Source organism: Myzus persicae, unplaced genomic scaffold, assembly GCF_001856785.1.
Source record: "Myzus persicae strain clone G006 unplaced genomic scaffold, MPER_G0061.0, whole genome shotgun sequence".
In the NCBI taxonomy this organism is placed as follows: Eukaryota; Metazoa; Arthropoda; class Insecta; order Hemiptera; family Aphididae; genus Myzus; species Myzus persicae.
In genome coordinates, this window is record NW_019102723.1 from 395649 (window position 1) to 418045 (window position 22397).

General features: G+C 29.1%; 1 protein-coding gene across 1 annotated transcript in view; it reads right to left on the minus strand.

The window, feature by feature from the left end:
* The window catches only part of LOC111033002 (neuroligin-4, X-linked-like), a 318532-nt gene that overhangs the window by 118896 nt on the left and 177239 nt on the right, over positions 1 to 22397 (minus strand). The window lies entirely within an intron of this gene.

Below are 22397 nucleotides of genomic sequence, written 5' to 3' on the forward strand. Positions count from 1 at the left end.
ATTATACACTTATAATAGGTTCTTATAATAGTTTACATTGTTTTTCTACTCCCTAGATACCTATACTCTATGCAACCGTTCAATTGAAATTGGCCATTAAACCGCCAACCCTAGTGACTTATGACAATACTTAGCAGTGGAGTCACTATTTTAGGGTATTGGGCATTATAAAATATAATTTCACTTAAAAAAAAAAAAGATTTGTAAATTTGTTCATCTAAAAGGTAAGTGTCAATTTTTTTAATAATTAAATAATAAATACTACCAACTTTATCAGTTAGCACTAGACGAAGAAGAATTAAATAATATGATTATTTTATGAAAACATTAAAGATAACTGTTCTTATTGGTTTGAATCGGTTAAAATTATCATTGTTTTCATTGTTTTAATATGAGCCGTTTTTGCACTAAATTGTTGTAAAGGTTGAATATACATTCCATATCGTTCACATATGATTTTTTAGAAGTAAGTATAAAAGATTTATTATCTGGGCTTTGACGCCTGAAATTGTTACTTTCCGTTTTATAAAGTTTATGAGTTCTTGTATTGATATCTTTAAATTTACTTTTTTTTGTGTTTTCGTTTTTCATTTTTCATTTTTCATTTTCTTCTTATTGTTTATACTTTTAAAAATATTTGTGTAGATAGATGTTGTTTTTCCTAATATATTATGTATTTGATAATGATTGGTTATTATTTGTTCAATCTATGTCCGTAGGTGCTTGTATTTGTTTTTTTTTTCTTTTAACTATCTCATTTTATTCAAGTAGTCCGGATGCTTTGGGCATTAGTTGTTATTGTGTTACTGTTAGAGGGTAATCTTAATATGAGGTTTTTCTACTTTAATTTTATTATACATTATAGATTTTTTCTTTCCTTTTTAATTATTATTTAATCGTTTAGTTGACTATAGTCTATTGCTCTATAATTATCGAGAGCTTAATTTTTAATTTATATCGCAGGCTTACATTTTTTCCATTTGAGGTCGTTTTTACTAGAAACATTGCATTATAAAATACATTTTAGTTCAGTTTTATCGGTATGCACTGTTCAATATCAAATTATTTTATGAAAATATTAAATTCTTCTCCAACTTTAATTTAATTTTTTAATTTGATTAATAATTAGTGTAAAATGCTTCTGGTGTCTAGATTTTTTAAATTCCATTTTTATTTATATACCTATGTATTTTCTTGACATATATCTATATTCAAATAGTGTATGTATTATCCAGTGATCAATTACTCATACACTAAATACAATCTACATAATCGAGTAAATCAAATATTCATGCTTAATGATGTGATAGCTGGCCATATTTGGATATCTATTCGTTTACAACTATCATTGCACGTTTCACGTATATATGATCCAATAATATAATTTATTTGTACATTAATTTAATTATTTTCAAATTCCTCGAGATTTGATGCAAATATGTTTTTATTTTAAAATTAAATTTTGATTCGTTCAAAATACACTTGTTTGTTATCAATAAACTTATTTGTTTAGCTTCTTCTGGTTTTTTCTAAATATATAAATCTTTTTTTTGTCTTTGTAGGTGTTGGTACAGTGTAACTCTTTGTTGCCATCGTTGTGTATGATTTGTTTCCGATTTATACTTGGTGGTGCCATGGCCTGAGTTGAGCATGAGCGAGACAAATAAGTTGTTCTTTATTGAGTTGTTGCGTTTGGTTTCTTTCTATATGGGTATATGTTACTTTATTTATTGTGCTAACCCAACTTTTAGTTTAAGTCCATCTTATCGTTTGAATCAGGATTCGTTATATTTATTGCTTCAATTATGTCCTCTGTATTTATAAGTTATAAACTTGTAACGATTAGTGTTAACTGTACAGTTGTTTGGAGTACGTCGATTTGTGGTCATGTTTATACCATATATCTGGTTGACTTTCAGAGGAAACAAATTCGTCAGATAAAAATATTCTATGGTATTCCATCGAAGTTGATGAGTAGTTAGCATTTTGTGTATGCCTCAGGCTTTAATTAATACTACCCATCTGTAACTTTTCACAATATAAATTTTGTATGCCAACTCTGAGGCTTTTAGTTGGGCTAGTTGTGATGATTTCGTATTGATACTTCGCTTATTAGATTATTAGATGTGTTATTATAGAAATTTCTAAATTCATACAAATATGATATTATACATAACACAGTTTACTATAGTTTATATCAGAGATTTTTACTTTATTTTTAATTTATTGTTAATTGAGTAAATATTTTCCAATTAAAATTCTTATGTTCAGTTTAGTTTCATTAAATCATTAAAGATATTATTATAAAATCTAAAATGGAATATACATTTTTTTAATTTACTAAAATTAATTTATTCCTTATATTTTATATTAAAAATGAAGTCGGCTACACTGAAATTTAAAGAAAGTTATACAATTGTAATTTATTAATTTTTATTGAACCACTGATTTTAGATCAAGAGCAAAGCAATGAATGACTTATTGGTTTTACAATGATGTGTGTTGTTTTGTTCACCATCATATCTTGGAGCAAAACAAAATGTTTCGACTTTAATGGTTGTTTCTGGTACATAATTGGATCTAGTTGTGTAAATATAAAGTAAAGAATACAATACAATTTTAAAAATAATCAAGAAAAACCAAAAAAAAAAAAAACAGAAAAACGGAAATATTTACGCAACACCAGTTTTTTGCAATACAAACTTTTATTTTTTGTTGTAATTAAGAACAACAAATAACCGTATATACTTGAAAATAAATATCCAATAAATATTTGATATTATTTATAGTATCTATTTCTAGACATAATCGAAATTGAATACTTAAATTTAAAATAAAAATTTCTTTTTAAACAATTAAAGATTAGGTTATAATTTGTAGAATTAAGTATAATATAATGATGGTAGAAACTTGAAACATTACACAAAAACTCAAATTGCCATTATATATGAAATTATCAAACTATCAAAATATTTTAAAATATGTTTATTCAAAAATGTATACACGATTCTTAATGAGTTTTTCTTATCACAATTAAAAATATTGAAAAGACATAGGTACAAGACATAGGTACAAGTTTGTTTTTTATAGTAATTTGAATTTCAAATTCAAATGAAAAACCAAGACTTTTTCTCTAACTAGTTTTTTGACGTCTTGTACATTATTAATCTTTATATACGATGTAATCTTCAAAATATTTAGACTAATTTTAAACTATTTATCTCACAATATATCCATGCCGTTGTAATACGTATGGGGGAATTGGCTTATACATTTATGACTATGATAAATATGATGTACCTAATATTATGATATTATTAAATATATTAGTTAGTATCAGGGCTTGCATTTGAAAAATAAATTTTGTTTTACGTTATTTACAATCAAAACGTTATACAAATTTTGAGTTTATCGTTTTTCAAAATTTAAACGTTATTCAACTTTTGTGTTTATCGTTATTCAGAATTAAAACGTTATACAATTTTTGCGTTTATCGTTATTTAAAATTTAAAAGTATTTAGATACCTGTTTTAAAAGTACACAGGCCGCAATTTAAAAGTATACGACTATGACCTTTTTTGGGGGACATAATTTCCCTATTCTGAGTTTTAAGTAGGTATTGTTTAATTTTATTTATTTAATTATATGGGTAAAACTAATATAAAGAAAACGTATGCACGTTAAAACTATAAGTATATTAGTATAAAATATAAATATTAAACATTTGACAACAATTAGACAAACACTGACGAGTGAATAAATCTGAGCAAACTGAACACCGAACACAATAGTTGAATAACTTGAGTGGTATAAATTTCGACCGTAGTACAGATAGTACAGTACAATATTATCAGAGCATCACTATTATTAGCTATTGGTAATTAACTTATTCTATTAATAACTTCTTATTAAGTTTTAAAATAATATCTAATACGGGATCTCCCGGATAGGCCGGATACGGAATAAAATTAATTCTTGGATTGAATAAATAATTGAATACTACTAAGTATTATTAAATAATTGGGAATTAATTATTTCGTTTAATGGAATACAATATATACCGTTTTGCGTTATGTTTTGTTTAATGATACATCATATATTTTGTTAAACGTTACGTTTTGTTTTGTGTTATTTATTTATTTACGTTTATCGTTTTCCGTTATAATTACGTTTACAAATTTCAATCGTTTTTAATCAAATATAACGTTATAATCATAACGTTATTATAACGTTTGCAAGCCCTGGTTAGTATAATGCAATGTTTCTTAAAAAAATATTTTCAACATACAATATTACTAACAGTAATAATATTGTACAAACAAATTTCATAATGTATATTGTCAATTGAAATACAAATCATCAGCAGCATCGTTTTTTGTATTCAATGATTAATTCAAAACCTAAAATATATCAGAGTATGTTTTTTTCTTTAATTTTAACTTACGCACTTTTAACATTTAGTTTGTTTTTATAAACTGCAAAATATTTTCGTACTGTATAAACGAAAGATTGTGTTTTAATATAATTGTTTATGAACATATCATATATATTATAATATATAGCCCTATCGAAGCATGTTTTATTTATTTCCATACATATCAGATTTTTGGCAGTGACATTTTCGACCGAATGGTAATTCTATAACGTCGATAAATATTGGGTTATAGCTGACGCTATTGGACGAGAGTAAGCATACGAGTTGGCGATTTAGTGTTATACACTAATTTAATTACCGGTAACGGGCACCTCGTGTTTCAGTTAAGGATGAAATATGGATGAGAACGTTTCAGATAACATAATTGTAGATTATGTTCACTAAACACGATGAATTAAATCACTACGTGTGATGGACAAACGGTGCATGGACTCACATTTGGCCACCGGAAATTATACATAATTTGCTTGGTTCTAGTTAGTCGCACTGAATATTATGCCGTTAAACTTATACTATATTCGAAAATTAAACTCACTGAATTAGATAGAATAATATTCTAGGAAGTAGGAACATGCATTTATTTAAAACAGTTTTTACTATTCATATGGTTATTTTATTACATGATAAACTTTGGTGAGAAATAAGTTGTGAATAATTTTCATTTCATACGGACAAGGGACATAAACTTTTCCAGAATAAACTGAATTATAACCATCTACTTAATAATATCATTCATATACTATTTATTTAAAATTGCGAGTTGGGATTCGTGAAAGTGTAAGCTCTTGAGTTGTGGGGTGACTTTAAATGTTTGTAATTTTAGTTAAGTTAACAGAAAATCTCGTTACATAAATCGAATAGATATTTTTTCAACTTTTTATTTTTGTTAAAACAAATAAACATTTCTACAGTGCCTTAAGCTTTATGGAGTAATGAAAAGATTTTATTCCTACCAAAGTTATTTATGTTTAAATACCTACTGTTTTGAAATTCATTATATTTGTGTTGTATGAGAAAAAAATATATTAAAAACAATATTGAGAAACATTTATTTATGTTACCTAATGGAATTTATATATTTTTAGATTCTAAGAGAAGCGATGAATGCATTAATTTTACAATTATGTGTGTTTTTAAATTTGTTTGTGTCTGCATACCTGCACGAAAAGTAGAAGAAAAGTGCTTCGATAATGTAATTTAAAGGTTAGGTTAGGTTAGTTTATAATATCGAACTGAATATAGTCAGTACTTTTGAAAAGTCAAAACTGAAAATGCCCCGTGTTAATCGATATAATCAGGAAAAACAAATTTGGTTGGGCATAGTACGCATAAACGCAGGACGATAGTAAGTGGCGTGTATTTGAGTATAATTAATTCAAAGCAAAAAAAAAAACGTCTGTATACTACTGCAGTCGTGATGCTATTAACTGCACGCAGGACCGAACAACTCATAAGCCTGGTTGATGCACACTCACTCGTAAAAGGGCTTGATAGTGGTCTTGCATTCACCTTTGCACTCGAAATCGGCAACTCACAAGCTAGCCAGGTGTATGCACGCCATGAGCACTAATGAAATTATGAAACTGTCGTGACAATCGGAAAGCGACATGTATAGCGGTTTAATCAAAGAGTTGACTACTGTTCCACAGCTAATTTCGTTCCTGGCGAACGGGTCCTTTATGGGCCGTTCCTATGGCCCCTTTGGAGTGACACAGGTCATAGAAGAAAGCCAAACGTTTTACTTTATACCATTATTAGTTCATGTGATTATGAGAACGAGCAACTTTCTTATTACGTGACCCGGTGACCATATGCAGCAGATAGACCTTTTTGTTAATACTAAACATTTATAATAATATAAGGGATGGCCATTTTCTGTGCACAGTAGTGTTATTTCTATGCATATTAGGTTATTTAGGTTAATCCTAATATTATGCACTACAGTGATCGAACGTGACATGATGTGATGGCAATGACACCTAACCTAACCAAACCTAACCAAATTTTAGTATTAGTAAAAATTAAAAATATATTAGAGCATTATTAAATACTTCTATATACATTCTAAAATGATAAAGAATTGTTAATTTTGATTCTAACTTATAAAAGTTAATGTTTATGAACGAAGATCTAGTAACACGTCCTGTCCATTTGGACGAGTTATAAAAGTCACTATATTAGTTGACTTAAAATACGAACTAAAATGTCCAAGTTAATTTGGTAAATACTACGTTGTACTACATTATTTTATATAAATTGAATTTAAAAACTATGGAGCAGTCCACACGCCCAGCTAATTGTATAGATTAACTACTCTACACCGAGAAAATATATAATGCATCATAACATTAAGATAGTCTATACTGTATATGGTTTCTAAAAAATGAGAGTAACAAAACTCAAGACAATTATTACAAGTCAATACAATTATCGCGCGATGAAAAATTACGTCCACGTGATAAGTGAATACTATTGAAACTTTAAAAACTAATAAATATCATGATTTTAAAAAATATTCATGGTTCACATAATATTGCATAATATAATATTATTTATAAAATACTATGGAGTTATTTTCAAATTAAAATGAATACTGTGAACAATAAATTATGGTTTTAATCCATCTGAAATCGTTGTGTTTTAATCATCATAATTACTCACTATTGCAATTGATAGAATACCAAGAATATGTTTCATGGAAAGTCTAGTGCATAAAGTGTACATAAACTTATTTCCTTATCTTCACGTAATTTATTAACATCAAATATTTAAAATGAGAATCCAGCTGAAAAGGATTTTCTAAAACTAGAAGGCGCCATGCCATATCACAACAACTTATCCTTTAGTGTTGCGTACTTAACTGTACATGAAAACGTTTGCATAACACCACGACCACAGTAATACCGGAGCTTACTGAAACAGTTGACAGTAGTCTAGCTAAACTGGGGTATAAATCAATCTTTGGTGACTGTAAGTTCCTTTTAAAAATTGTCTCTGACCTAATAATAATTACAAACGAGAATAGCGTTATAACTTTCCTGGAAATAGTCGTAAATTGTACTCACTCGTTATTACAACAAATATATTAAACATTTTATAGTATTTCCACTATATTATTATGCTCTGACCAAAACTCGGTTTACAGGACGTGTCACGTATTGGCTGGCAAATCGGATCCAAGTAGCGTACATGACCGGCGTGTTAATAATTTTGGGTTCAAAAAAAAGTTTAATGTCAAATGATTATTTTGAATAAGCATTGACCGATGGACGCTCCGTGCCAAGTCAAAAAAAAAAAAACAAATCAGCCCTCAATAAAAATGAATATGCTCGGTTCCTTCAAAAAAAAAAAAAAATAATAACATACCTTACGACAAATAGTCGATCATGGTTTTTATTATTTGGTAAGGTAAGGTTAGGTTGTTATTAAATTAAAAAAAAAATTCTCATCGTGTATACAAAATACATGTATTTTACATTTTTACACCATGGTTATTTATTGATTGTAGGTAGGTACTGTAAACATTTATTGAAGCTGAATAAAGTGTTTTATAGGTACTCAGGTCTCAGATAAACCGACGGAATACAGATTTATATCAGTAGGTACCGTACATTTACTGACCAACTGTGTACAATGTGCTGGAGTACAATGTACCCATATACACATATCGCATGGCCATATATATATATATATATATACACGTTCTGCACTCTGTACTTATACATTTACGTTGGCGAGGAACGTTAAAAGAAATGCTGAATTATATTATAATTTCGAAATGTATACTGTTACTAGCCATTATTCTTGCGCACAATAGGCAGACAGCTCCGTTGATAATGTTATAACCGAATTTTGTAGTGCCCTATCATGCCGATGAAATGTTCCAGATCTCAGGGCAATCGTTTTTTCGAAATCAAATTGGAAAAATAAACATCACTCCGGGAAGTAGCTACCTGTAATAATATTTCGGTATCGGGAGGATTTACCGAGTGAAAATCCAATAACAGTGCTCTTGGCTCAAAAGCTATAGATTACAATATTATATTATGCTGCAGGCACACGAGCTCCAAGAGCGATAGCAATAAAAATGAAAAATATAACGACGAAATAGACTATTCGGATTAATTGAAGGTTGCGACTTACGATGGTTATCGACTAGTAATCAACATCAATACCTGTCCAACGATGCATCGCATTCGATAATTTTTGATTATACTATCGTCGATATTCATTACATATAGAATTAATTAATATTTGACCGAGTATATAACAACTTCATGTCAAATAAGTTATTTATTTATTTTTTTAAATTATATGTGTTTTCTCTTGAGACATAAAATTCGAATTCAAAACATAAAATCAATACATATTTATATACATAATATTATCATGTATTGTAAAACGATAAATTGTATTTAATTAAATGCAAATAAATACTTACTGCAAATTCTATATAAATATTATGGTTAAATCTGGATTCCATATTAATTTATGCGTTAATAGTATACTCGGTGTGTCAAGTATCGCAGTCATATTTTATTAACATATGGCATACGTAGCTATACCGAAGGTCGGCACAGCACCCGCGATCAATACATCTCTAATGAATTACGTGGAATAAAGATTAATATTCTTTTTAAATTCCACCAATGAAACATTAATTTCTGCATTAAAGTTTTAAACATTTTCTCTCTATACTACGTGTGTGGTGTTGACACGCTATTGAATATAAGCCCTTATAATGAGAGAAGACGAATACTGTTCTCAGAACTTGCGTTAATCATTTCGCTGTAAGGCTATTGTTTTATTTCGGACAATTAAATCGAACGTGAACGACCACGGGTCCGACAAAGTAGACGACTGGTGGTAAAAAATAAAAATATAAAATTAACGACACACTATACACTGTTTAACGCTGTCGGTTCAATCGGCGATGCAAGGGGTTAGGTTAGGGGCGCTGATGCATTGGGATTTTTTTATTTTGGTATGAAAAAATATATTATAGTTTATAATGATGACGAGTGGAAGAGGGCGAGGTTCACGAGCGCCCCGAATTCGGTGGGCCAAAATAAACAATCGTAAAGAATATTATCAAACGAGGTCTGTGTGGGGTTGACGAAGGTTTTATTCAACCGACACGGCGTAGGTATTTAGAAGTGCTCACGTGTACACAGGTAGTAGGTGTCTAACCATTTGTGATGAACATTTTACATTTTCATTGCGAAAATTATGAACAGCGTATACAGTATAAATTGATGTCAGCTTTATTTATTTCAACGGCGGAAACGATTCGCCAGAATTTCGCGAGGAAATTATTCATCGTCTTCAACTACTCACCTATGGCGCAACGTATAAATATTTTATTCATATATAATAACAACTCGCAGACGACAGCGGTAATACTGGTACTAGTGCATATTTATATTACATTGTATAATATGTATCTGAATAATATAATATACAGGGCGCACACCATGAAACATATTATTATACACTCACACATCCTCGCGCTTTTATTTATTTTTTGGCGTAAAGGCAGTTTTTCTTGCTTAGGAAGCGTTCTTTTTTCTTTTTTCTATTTTTTTTTTTCAACCGAAGCGGTCCAAGTTAGAAACGACGTAAACCGCTTTTATGCGTATGTGCATGATCGCCAAACAAAAGCGACTTTCCCCGCGACCGCGATATCCCATCCGACCCTCGTTGGCCTGTATGCGATTTTTAATATTTATGAGCAAACTTTTCGATTTAATAACGCTTCTCTTGGCCCAGTGTAAATGCGACGTTGAAAATATTGTATTTTTGGCCGAAAAATAATAATCATGACCATAATAGTTTTTGACAAACGAAACACTACACAAATACCTACACACACAATCAAAATGCACTTCTTTCACAATATAATGTATTATTTATACTAAAAATCATTTTCATTAAATTGAGTTTCTCATTATGCAATGACTCATGCAAAAAACTCATTGCAATAAAAAAGATTCATAAAATAATATGTGGGTAACTATAATAAATATAGGCATATTATATTATTATGGGTAGGTAGTATTTATTATTTTATCTGTTTAATAATTTTGAGTAAAAATGTAATTTAACATTGATATCTAAGCAGTAAAAGTTATACGATTTATTTATAGTTACATTGTTTTACAATACGAGTTGCTGGCTGTGATATACTTTATCTATATCATAAAATATATATAAATATTACATACGTAATTATTATTAATACAATTATTTAATTGCATGCGTGAATATAATTTAAAAAAACATAAAAATGACAATGGTTATACAAAAAAAATGAATTCAACACATTATACGGTTGGTTACAACTTAAAATATTAATCATGTGTTTATGAAAAGTATTATACTTTTATGTCTGCGTTCCCTGCAGTTTTTAGAGCCCTTCCCATATATATTTTCTTCGTACTTCTCATTATATATTCTCTTAAGAATTCTCTTTTTGCCATCATTTTCTTTTTTAGCATGTTATCTTTTATATACACATTTACAACACAGCCCCTATTACACTCACCCACTCTCTCTATTCACATTTACTTAATCATATTATATTTTATGGTGTTATCATTAGTAATTCTGTTACTTATTCAATATTATATAACATTTAAATAATACAAACTTGTATGTTGGGTCAAGACTACCCGAATAAGCTAGAATTGTCACCACCGTGAATTCATTATAAAGACTTCCAAAAATAAACAAAAGTAATCATTAGATGAACTATACCTGTATATTCAGTCATTTCTGTTATTGAATATGGAATAAGTGAATATTATATTGTTTTGAAAATCATATTATTTTCTGATTATATATCAACAATTAATTAATTAATATTGAAATAATATATGATAGAAATATTTTTTGGCAGGATAATAAAAAAATACAATTCATTGAAAGTGTATTAAATGACTTTATAGACGTTTTACATTCAATTTAGATATTTTTCTCATTTGTTTAACACAACAAGAACAATAATTTTGTGTAATGTGTTTAACCACAGTACATTATTTTACTGGTTTCTAATTAAACGACGCGTGTAACATAAAACTTTTGGAGACATTGTACTCGGGAATTACTCACTGAGAGGAAAACACAGTTGTAAGACTAATAGTTTCATTGCATTAACTAAGAATCTAAAGTAGAGTGTTACATTTGGAGAATTCAACAAAACTAATTAAAATTAAAAAAAATATGTATATTTAAATTATTACTAATTACAAATTAACTTAAACAATTTTAGTTTCTCAATGGAGATTTAAGATAAATATTATTAAGAGCATACGTATGCATCAATGATAATAAACAATAATACATTACATCTGTATAAATGTGTCTATCTATAATAACAATCATTATAATATTGTACATGTATAGTTTCTTATATAAATTAAAAACATAGTTTATTAAAGATTTATTATAATTACTAATTTTAAAATGTTGTTTGTTATCATCATGTAACCTGAACATTAAAATATGCGATTAGTCGACAAAATAATTTTCTGTGAATAATAATCTACAATTTTTATAAAAATTAATCTTTATTTAATTTATTATCAAAATAATAATATTGACTATTTGACTGTACTAGTTTTCCCTTAATACTCTTCCAATAAGCATAAATTAAAAAGTTATATTTTGATAGATATTAATTGACAAATGGGGATGTTCCTACAATTTTAACAATATGTTATTAATAAAAAAAAAATAGTAATATATTGTTTTCTCCGTTTGTAATGTTCTAAGAAATATATATTTAGTTACGAATGAACATTTGTATTTATAAATTGTTATAATTTCATGTATTTGGCAGAAAAGAAGAATACCTAATTATTATTTTAGTTTCTCAGAGAATAAACAATAATGTATATTAGTAAAACACTTGAATATACATTTCATAAACCAACTATTGCTCCATATAAATTTTATTTTTTATTTTTAATATTTTAGCTGGATAATTAAACTGAAAATATACTCATTACAACATTATTTTGATATTTCTAATTATAACATAATATTATTGTGCTAATGATCAAAATCTCAAAATAATGTTATACAAATAAGATAGTTCCACGAAAAAAAAACAAGTGATTTCAAAGTATATCCAAAGTAAACAGTTATTTCACTTTATATGTAGGTACATGTGGTGTCTAATTATTCGAAAAACTGGAAAATAACAGGGACAAAAATGTTTGTTCAGTATTTTGATAAAGACCTATACATTTTTATGACGTATAGTACCTATACCGGGTGATGGAATTAAAAATAGTGAGGATCTACATGACTACGGAGTCGTCAACTAATATATTTTGAAGAAACAAATTGCTATTTTAATTTATTATCACTAACAAGCTAACCTAACGTGTTTACTATATTTGTATTTTTTTTTTTTCAAAGCAGTCACAGGTACTTATTGCATATTTTGTATGAATACGGAAATGTAATGGAAAGCGATGAACTAATTTATTATATAAAATACAATTTAATATAATATGTGCTATGAGATGTGTTTTGATTGTTACGGCGAAGTATTGAATATTGAATATTTTTATAATGTGGTTTTTATCATTCGCCGCAAAGCACTAATACCTGGTTCGACACATTTTCATTTCCAATAGATACTTTTTTTTTTCTTCGCTCGTTGTTAATGGTTTTTCTGTCAGAACCAACGACAATTTTTATTCCTTTTGGCCAATGAAAAGTACGGTCAGAGTAAAGCAGGTAGACGCGTTCGGTAATACATCAACTTACTTATACACGAGTACGTACGTTCGTTCACATATGTTTGCTCCTCCATTAGTAGAACTCCATCGACCATAACATGTGTACACATGCGTACATACATATACACACGAATACGGAATTTCGTCGTTCACACATATTTGTATGGAAACCTTATTCTTTTCTCACACTTTCGATGGAAAAAGCACTTCTCGAAACCTACCACTGTACAACATAAACGCGTTACATATTATATCGGGGAAAGTTTCCCGTTTTATTGTGCCTCTAATCTCATCATAATGTATATACGTCGTAGTCGTCTTTTGTGTACCTCCCCAACGCCATAATGCAATAATTTGCAATATTAGTAAACTTGCAGTATTCACCCAAAAATTGGGTTGAAAACAGAGTGGATAAGACATTGCAGGCGTAACCGGTGCGGAAATACACCATAAACATTGCGCTCAGTACGAGTAAACAAAAATGTACAACAATCGGCCGCTGTGACGCTATCGTTCCTACACGAGAAAATATAAAGCAGGAACAACGGCACCAACAAAAGTTCTTACAACGAAACTATACTTTAAAAACTCAATCGCTAAGACGCGCACAACATGAAGTGTCTTCCAGAGATTTATTCTTCGAAGATAATATGGTTATGAATATAGATTGTACTATGCATTGTTATGTGAACTCAATCATTCTAACGTTTTAATTATTATTGAACCGTTTTGTGACACTATCTGTACGTATTTGTTTACGGACAAAATATCTCCATATCATTGTTGGGCATTAACATAATCTATAGTCGAATTATCTATATAATATTATGTTTTATAATTTAGTTTTACAATTATTTCTTACCTACTAATTTGCTTATGGTGTACATTAAAATTATCACAATTCAGTCACCTATTCCTTTAATATATATTATGACAATAATTATGTTTTGAATTTTTAAATACAATTACTACAATAAACATTTTTTTTATTAAAGATAAAGTATCTGTAGCATGACCATTGGCTTGTTATACATATTTTGGTCTTAAATAATTTGAATTAAACTTTACAATCTAATGTCTTTCAAGAGCAAAATTATTTTTTTTAAGAACTTGTTTTATATTAGTCATAACTCTTTAACAATTATTCTATCAATCAATCAAAATAAAACCTACTTATTGTACAACAATGTATAGGTTGTAGATTTATTCCAATGAATAACAAAAAAAAATTTCATCTAAATTAAAAACACATATTATGAATTAAGAAAATCATAAAAGTCATACTAATAAAATTAAATGTATTAATTTTGTAAGTATCCATGCAAAAATATCATTTTGGTTTCTTGTAACTTTTTTTTACAAAAATGTTAAAAGAAAAAATGATTTAACAGCTTATGTCATGGTTAGCGTAGATTTTCTAATCAGGTGTTTGGGCTGAAGTTAATCCTCTCTAACGTTACTTAGTCTTGAGCAGTTAATCATATGGGATTTATTTGTTAATTGTAATAAGACACAATGATGCTATGTTAAAAATAGTATTATATTTTTAGTGTTTTGTTAAAAAAACAAAATTATTATGTAGTCGAGTAGTTATGTTGCAGTATGTATTTTTTTTTATATTGTTCAAGCTGTGTTGCCCGGAATTTACCAGGGATAAATAAAACCGAGGTAGGCTATTCACCTCCTGTGAATTGTAACGAGTAACTTTTTTTCTTACTTGAATCAATTTCAAGCAAAAACAAACGAATGTGGGAATATGATTTTAAGACTATTTATTTTGGTAAGCTACCCCATAATTACTGGTTCAATTAATTATTCAAACGTTTCATAAATCGTAAAAACCAGTCAAGGGTTTTTTGATTCTATAAGACTGAACCATACACCTTCACCTTTAATGGAATATACCTAATAACTGTTACCTGTAGTTTCTATTTTAATACTAATATGACCCGTCTAGGATCCTAAATAATGTGTGTACGAAATTTGGTGCCTAAAACTGGGCATTTAAATACTATGTTTTATTTAAAAATAATAAAACCTAAATAATAATATCTGTATTAGCCAACTAGCTATCTATTATAATTATCTATCGTTTCCATTTTACTTAAATTTAAAATATATTTGTCAAAATCAGTCAAGTTTTTTTAGTAGGTAGAACATAAACCTCATTCATACACTTTAATTATAATATAATATAATATGATACAATATTATGATAGTTGCTTAATTTTACATGTATATATTATGGCATTATTAGCATATATCACAAAATAATATACAATACAGAAAATTTTATCCCATCATAATAATTATTTTGTTTAGCTGTAACCAATGGAAATCTTAACACAAAAAAAATATTCGATTTTAGTAGACCGAAAAAAAATGTATGTGAGAACCACCCAATAGCGATGTATACATGAATTGAAAAATGAAACTAAAAGTTCTTGCCGAATTTCAAAAAATCAATTGATATAACTCTTATTGAAAACGGTCCAGTAGTGTTTGAGTAAATATACAAGACAAACAAACTTAAAAACATTCATTTTTATATATTAGATAATATGCTATTTTCCAAATAAAATCTTAAGAGGATGTCACATCCACATGTGTTGAATTTATCTTGTAGATATACCATTTGTGTAGGGTTTGATACAAGAGTACGTTTTCAGTTTGTTATTGAGCTATGAGTAAATAGAAAATTTAAATTTAAAAATTGTTTTAAACACTTTTTTGTTTGTTTTCGGATTGAATCTTGACTATGTTCAATAAGTTGTCGAATTTTATCAATCTAAAATGGGCTTATATATAATGCACTGTCATGATTTATGTAAGGCAAATACTGTATACTAACAAATAAATAAATTGATCTGAACATTCTGTTATATTTTAAGTAGATCAAATATTATATTTGTAAAATAAATGTAAATAAATTACTAATAATAAGTTATATTTACCAAGTATAAATGGTTTTTTGTGGATGAAAATTAAAAATTATACATTAATATATCAATATAGAATATAATATAGAACATATCCATCGAATGAATCACTACAAACTCAGATACATAAATTATTTTTTTCTCGATAGATTGTATTCGTGTTATTGAAAACATAAACATTTTTACGTTTGGGTCGAAATTAAAAGAACGAAATCGTTGTTAATTTAAAAATGAATGTTAATAAATAAGATACATTTTTAATTAATTATAGGTATTTTCTGTATTATGAACAAACATAATAGTAGCCGGCTCACTAATATAATTAATATAACTAAAATAAGTCCAACAGTTTGATTGCTTTTAATTATCAATAGGTACAACATTAAATTAGTTGGGCATTCAATACTAATGATTTTCGATTTCATAACATCTATTATAGGAAGTATCATAAAAAAATAAAATTCAATACAAAATGTGCAATTTTTTTCTAGTACACTTTTCCAAGTAGTGTAATAGATTTAAAAAACAAACAATTTTGAGCTAAAAGTATTCTTATGGGTCCATCAATGACTGGTCGACACCGCAAATTGTTACATCTGAAGGGGATTATCAGGACAGCACCGCGTGATGAAAGCTTTTCCCATTTAACGTTAATATAATATAATTACTTAGTACTTAGAACCTAATTACTCGGTACTACTAGTATATCGAGCAACTTGTTGATGCCGAATCATCCATCCGTGTCCTTATGCAGATCGTCTCTACACACAGTCACAAGCACGAACATTGCAATGACAATATAAACGTTTATACTATTATATTATAGTGTTCATAGATGTTAGAATGTTAGATATTATATTTACTTTTTACAACAACACCAATACGCAGTTATAATAAAGAGCATTTCATATTGACGGACGTTAACTGAACAGATCGGTGCAGGTGGATGGCTGACAAATGTGAAAACAAATCAAACCGCATACTCAAATGTACAATACGGCGCGTATATATATGTGCCTCGACCTTTGCAGGTTTGTGTTTATGTATGCATATATATTGTACATATAGGTATTAGGTATATAATATATATTATTATTGACATGTGTAATATTGGATACGTCTCCGTGGAAGCAGGGAATATATAAGAAAATAAATAAAATACCAACCCTTTACATGTTAGCCCCGGATCCCTCAGTATTTCCGGCTTTAGATGTGTGTGTGTGTGTGTGAACACGGGCGATGTTAGCTTCAGTTACGACGACATCGAAGGAGATCGCCGTGAGAATGCGCGGAGGGTGAAAGAAGGGTAGTGGGGATGGGGGATAAATTGAAAGTGGAAAATAGGAAAGACGGTTTCGGATACCACTCGTTTGTGTATAATGTATATATAGCGTTATAGTGGCGACGGTGGCGCGCGGGCGATTCCTCTTTTCCTCTCCCTTAAAATACGAAATGTAAAATCTATAATTTATGCATCGGCACAGGCCATGTTGTCATTCAAGTATGTGTGTACGATAGAGATATTGGAGTGGTAGAGAATTACGGAGAGAGTTTTAGAGAGAGGGATAGAGAGAAAGAGAGAGAGAGAAAGAGATAGACAGTGCAAGAGAATAAGGGATAGAGTGACGGAGAACGAGGATAAATAGTGTGCGGGGTTACCGTGGCTTGAGTGGCTGTGGCGGCGAGCCCAATTGATGCCGCGAAAACGATTTGACACCAACCCTTCCCGTCCTAGGTGCATCCAATTTTCTGGTAGTAATGTTCACACAGACCCTCAACTACTTTTGGTTAAAGTAAAAAAAAAAGGTGCTTCCAATTTTACCTGTCACACTGCTACAATGATGGAGTTAAGCTAATGTGTTGGCACCTCCATACGACCTGACATAAGTTTTTGTCTACCACAATTATCACAGTCCAAACAAACAATTTCTATGAACAATCACTTAACTAATAATATTAAAATTCTACTGTTCTGTTTTTGCTGTGTATACATTCGATTTTTTTTCATTAGGTACTGTTAAAACATGTATATTTATGTAATATTGTAAGACGAAAAATCGATAAATAATAATAATTGCTGAGCCGCATAGTCCCCATTTTTATAATTTTTCGGAAGTTGACGATATTAGAAAAAAATCTTAAAATAAAAATATGCAGTTTGTTCTTTACGTTAAAGGCACTAATTACACACCACTGTTGTTTTATCGCTTTAAATGGAAATTAATTACTAAATATTATTAAATTACACCGTTATCTTCAAATGCAAATTAATGTGATCGCAATTGAAGTACTCGAAGTATATTATTATAATATATGTGTTCGCATACAATAATTAAGTAAACATAAATATAATATAATATAATATAATACTAGAAAAGAAAATAACTCAATAATATTATTTACTATTTAAAAATTATTTAGCCTTAAGGTGAATCATAACATATTTTGTTGATTAATATTATTATTGCAGTACATAATATAAACACGATAGAATTTCGTTTTGTTGTACCAAAATATACTTCATATAATATAGTCACGTACTCACGTCATACACTTTCATTTTAATACATTTCCTTAAAATTGGGTAGTTTTCTTGTAAATTAAATTTTTACCCGTCGAATGTTGTTATGCTTCGTATATTATACTGCCCGTGGCGTCTATTATTAACTGTAGAGCCACAGTGTTTATTGTTATTTTCTTCGTAGGGACCTATATATTATATTACACAATTTCCGCCCAACCAGCTCATCTGCCAAACATGCGACAACCGTCTTCTGCGAAAAATTATAAACTGAACCTTAACTGTAACCGTATTACACTATGAACTTGGCAATATTAACCGACACCGCCATATTGAAACAATTATTTGAAACCATTTTTATTTTGTGACATACCTGCTAATGGTGCTCAGATATAGCCACGCAGGACTGAATATGTGTTACGACTATAGATAGAACAAGTGATACGGGAAATATATCAGTGCCACGCGCAAGAAGGTTTCGTATAGGTTAGGTACCATTAGTGTGTCGGGCTGAGGAGTGAGGATGCACATTTTAATGTTAAATTACTGAGGGTAATGGCAGGGTATGTGGAGCGAAGAGCCACTTGTCTTTGTGAAATTGAATCAGTGGGTTGTAAGCACTTAACATTGACCCTTTTTAAATATTTTCAAGTGTGTGCTAGTTGCTTAGAGTAAAATTATTTTGAAATAAATTGATGAAAACTCGTTTGTATATCGTGATTTCATAATACAATTTATTGGACATATTATTTATACACTTTTGATAGAAATGTAACTATGCACCTATTTATATGTCAACTTTCTAGAGATTTTTTCAAGACTTGCAGACGTCCATCGAATACCTGAGTTATATTATGTGTCACATTATACCAACTGTAAGTTTAAAACGAACGAAAAACGTTGAAAAATTGTTCGAAATGTGTAACTAATTTACTATTGTATGTTTTTTATTAGTACCTATTCAAAAGTGACATTTCAAAAACGTGTTTTAAAAATTATGTTTTATTTTAATACTGAGATTAAAGCTCCGAGTTCGTGCTGAATCAACAAAAACTAAATGTATAACAATTTAAATCGTTATGAATGTAAACAAACGTTGCATGACTTTGACAAAACTAAGCACTATGTATTTCTCTATTTGATGAAAAGTCATTATTCATTCCCCCCCCCCCCGTAATAATTATTTCATGTAAATCAACCGAACGAAATGAGTCGTCGAATTAAAATATCGCCGTCAAATGTTACAAGCGATTTTTTACGCCTCAAACTATTTTAGTTGCATTAAATTTTCCGGTCTGTTGCTTTCAACACGAAACGGGGTGGATTATTTGAAAAAAAAAAAATAAGCTATACTCTAAATTTAAGAACTACCCGGCCCCTAAGCACATTTTAAAATACAATCCGTTTTAATGGTTCTTGTCTGTGGTGGGTAAAACCCATCAATTACTTTTTCGTTTAAAAACCACGTTGGGTACACAAATGCATATTCCCTTGGCCTTGGGCAAAACGTCAATCTCTAACAACCATGAAATTGATTTTTGATGTTGTTATAATATCACGTGCAACGTTTTACACCTAAATGGCTGTATGTCCGTGTCAAACCCCGTGCCGGGGCGCAGCGGCAGACCCAGACGTGTGGTTTTTATGGCCATAAACACTCAAGGACTTAATAATTTTTACTCCGAACGTTGCAGTTTTGGCATTGGTGATTGATAATATTATTACTATTCGTTTTAATATTACAACAATATGTATAAGGAATCATAACGTCACACATGGGTACCTACTACTGTCAAGCGGTTTCGAGTAATTTTAATTTCTCCATACCTATAAGTTACCGTCAAAATAATAATAATATTATAAACACACGGTACTACGGTGTTTGTGAAGCTGCCGTGTACTTTTTTTCTGTATGATTTTTCCAAAAAACAAAAAAAAATACAAAGCTAAAACGAATTATTCTCGACATGGTATTTTTATTGTAAATGTGCTACATTTATTCCCGGAAAACTTGTTTACAGTACACATAATGTAAGCTGATTTGCAATTTAAGTACTATTGCGATATTATTAAAACTTTTGTTCACAAATCCACTGGCAATATTCAATATTTTTACGAATATAACAGCGAGAACACATCTGCGAACATAACAGTACTTTTGTTAACAAAAACAAGTTCAATTGAAACGTGTGAAAAATCTATTGTAAATATAAATTCTAATAAAAGCATTGTCAGTATAAACAAAGATGGAATGATAAATTGATTTGTTCTTTTTTGAACAACTCTTATTAATTTAGTATCAATATTGTAAATGTTTAAGAATAAGATTTATTACTTTTATGCAATATTTGACTCTAAAACTGTAAAACAATACTTAAGAATTACAAAAGTATAAATTCTCTGTTTCAGTACCTACACCTAACAATTAGTGAAAACAGTTCTGAATGCTGACGGGTGGTACCTACATCATTATAATACTATGTAATGTCTTGACTAAAAAAATTCACATTTTTGTGAAGTTGATGAATTGTGTCAATATTTTAAGTGTAAATGTATATAAAAAAAAACCCTTCATTGTAATATAATCTTCAATATTTTTTAACCACTAGTATAATTCTTATAATGAGAAACCTTCTATTACATTTTTTAGCTGTTTGATATAGTGAACATTTTTTTTATTGATTATCAGAGAATTAAAAATAAATGCCTAAAAAGTAAAAATAGTTCAAAAAGAGTATAAATGTTTTGAAAGTTGTATGGTGTGTAGAAAATTCTAATATAAATATTCGGCGAAAAAACATGTCTCTACTGTTATTTTTTTCGAGGCGCAAAAAAAAAACGAAATTGATTTTGTCAAAAACAGATTTGCATCAAAGTTCCTGTTTTCTTTCCTTTTTTTTTCTAACAATTTCAAAAAACTACCTAGAATTTCATACTTCAACCTATCGAATGCACTAACTAGATGCACTAAGCCAGGAAAGATACTGAATTAAAGTCCAAGCAGTATTTTGACATAAAAAAAATCACACATCATTGAAAAATCAATACATTCATAAAATCAGAATCTAAAAATACATATAATTTTTACTGTCTCATGATTTCATATTCTTTCTTACTCTTATCATTTTTCTAGTTATTACCAGCCAGGTATTGCAAATAGTTTGTTAGAGTGTCGATTTGCATAGGTATCAGAATAATATGTCACTGCAATGTGACCTAATGAATAGCATATTACAATCACTGTTTTCAGATACATATAAATGAATAATAGTAACTTAACAATTTGATTTGAAATTTCAGGCCTGATAGTCTTCTATGTTATATCAAATCAAAACGGATGCAGTGCAAATAATAGTAAACAAAAGCAAGTTACCTTTTTTGTCTGTATTAAATACAAATTCAAACGGACTGTACTGACTTAAGTATTTTCTAGTCCTTACAAATATATTTTATTATATATTATATTTTTAAAAACGGTTTGTGTACACAAATCCGTATTTTTGAATGTCACCGACAACCGACAATTTGTTTTTTACGTTTAATTTATCAGAAAAACAATATCTGTTCGGATATGGTCTACGGTCATATTTCGTTCGCCGTTTTTTTTTCTCTATGCCAAACGTAATCAATCATCGATGCGTCATGGCGATGACACATGATAGGGGAAAAAAACAAAACTCGTGTTCAGCAACGGTATTACAGCCGGGGATTATGAATTATTAATAGGCGTCATCGTAATTACACGGAAGGTG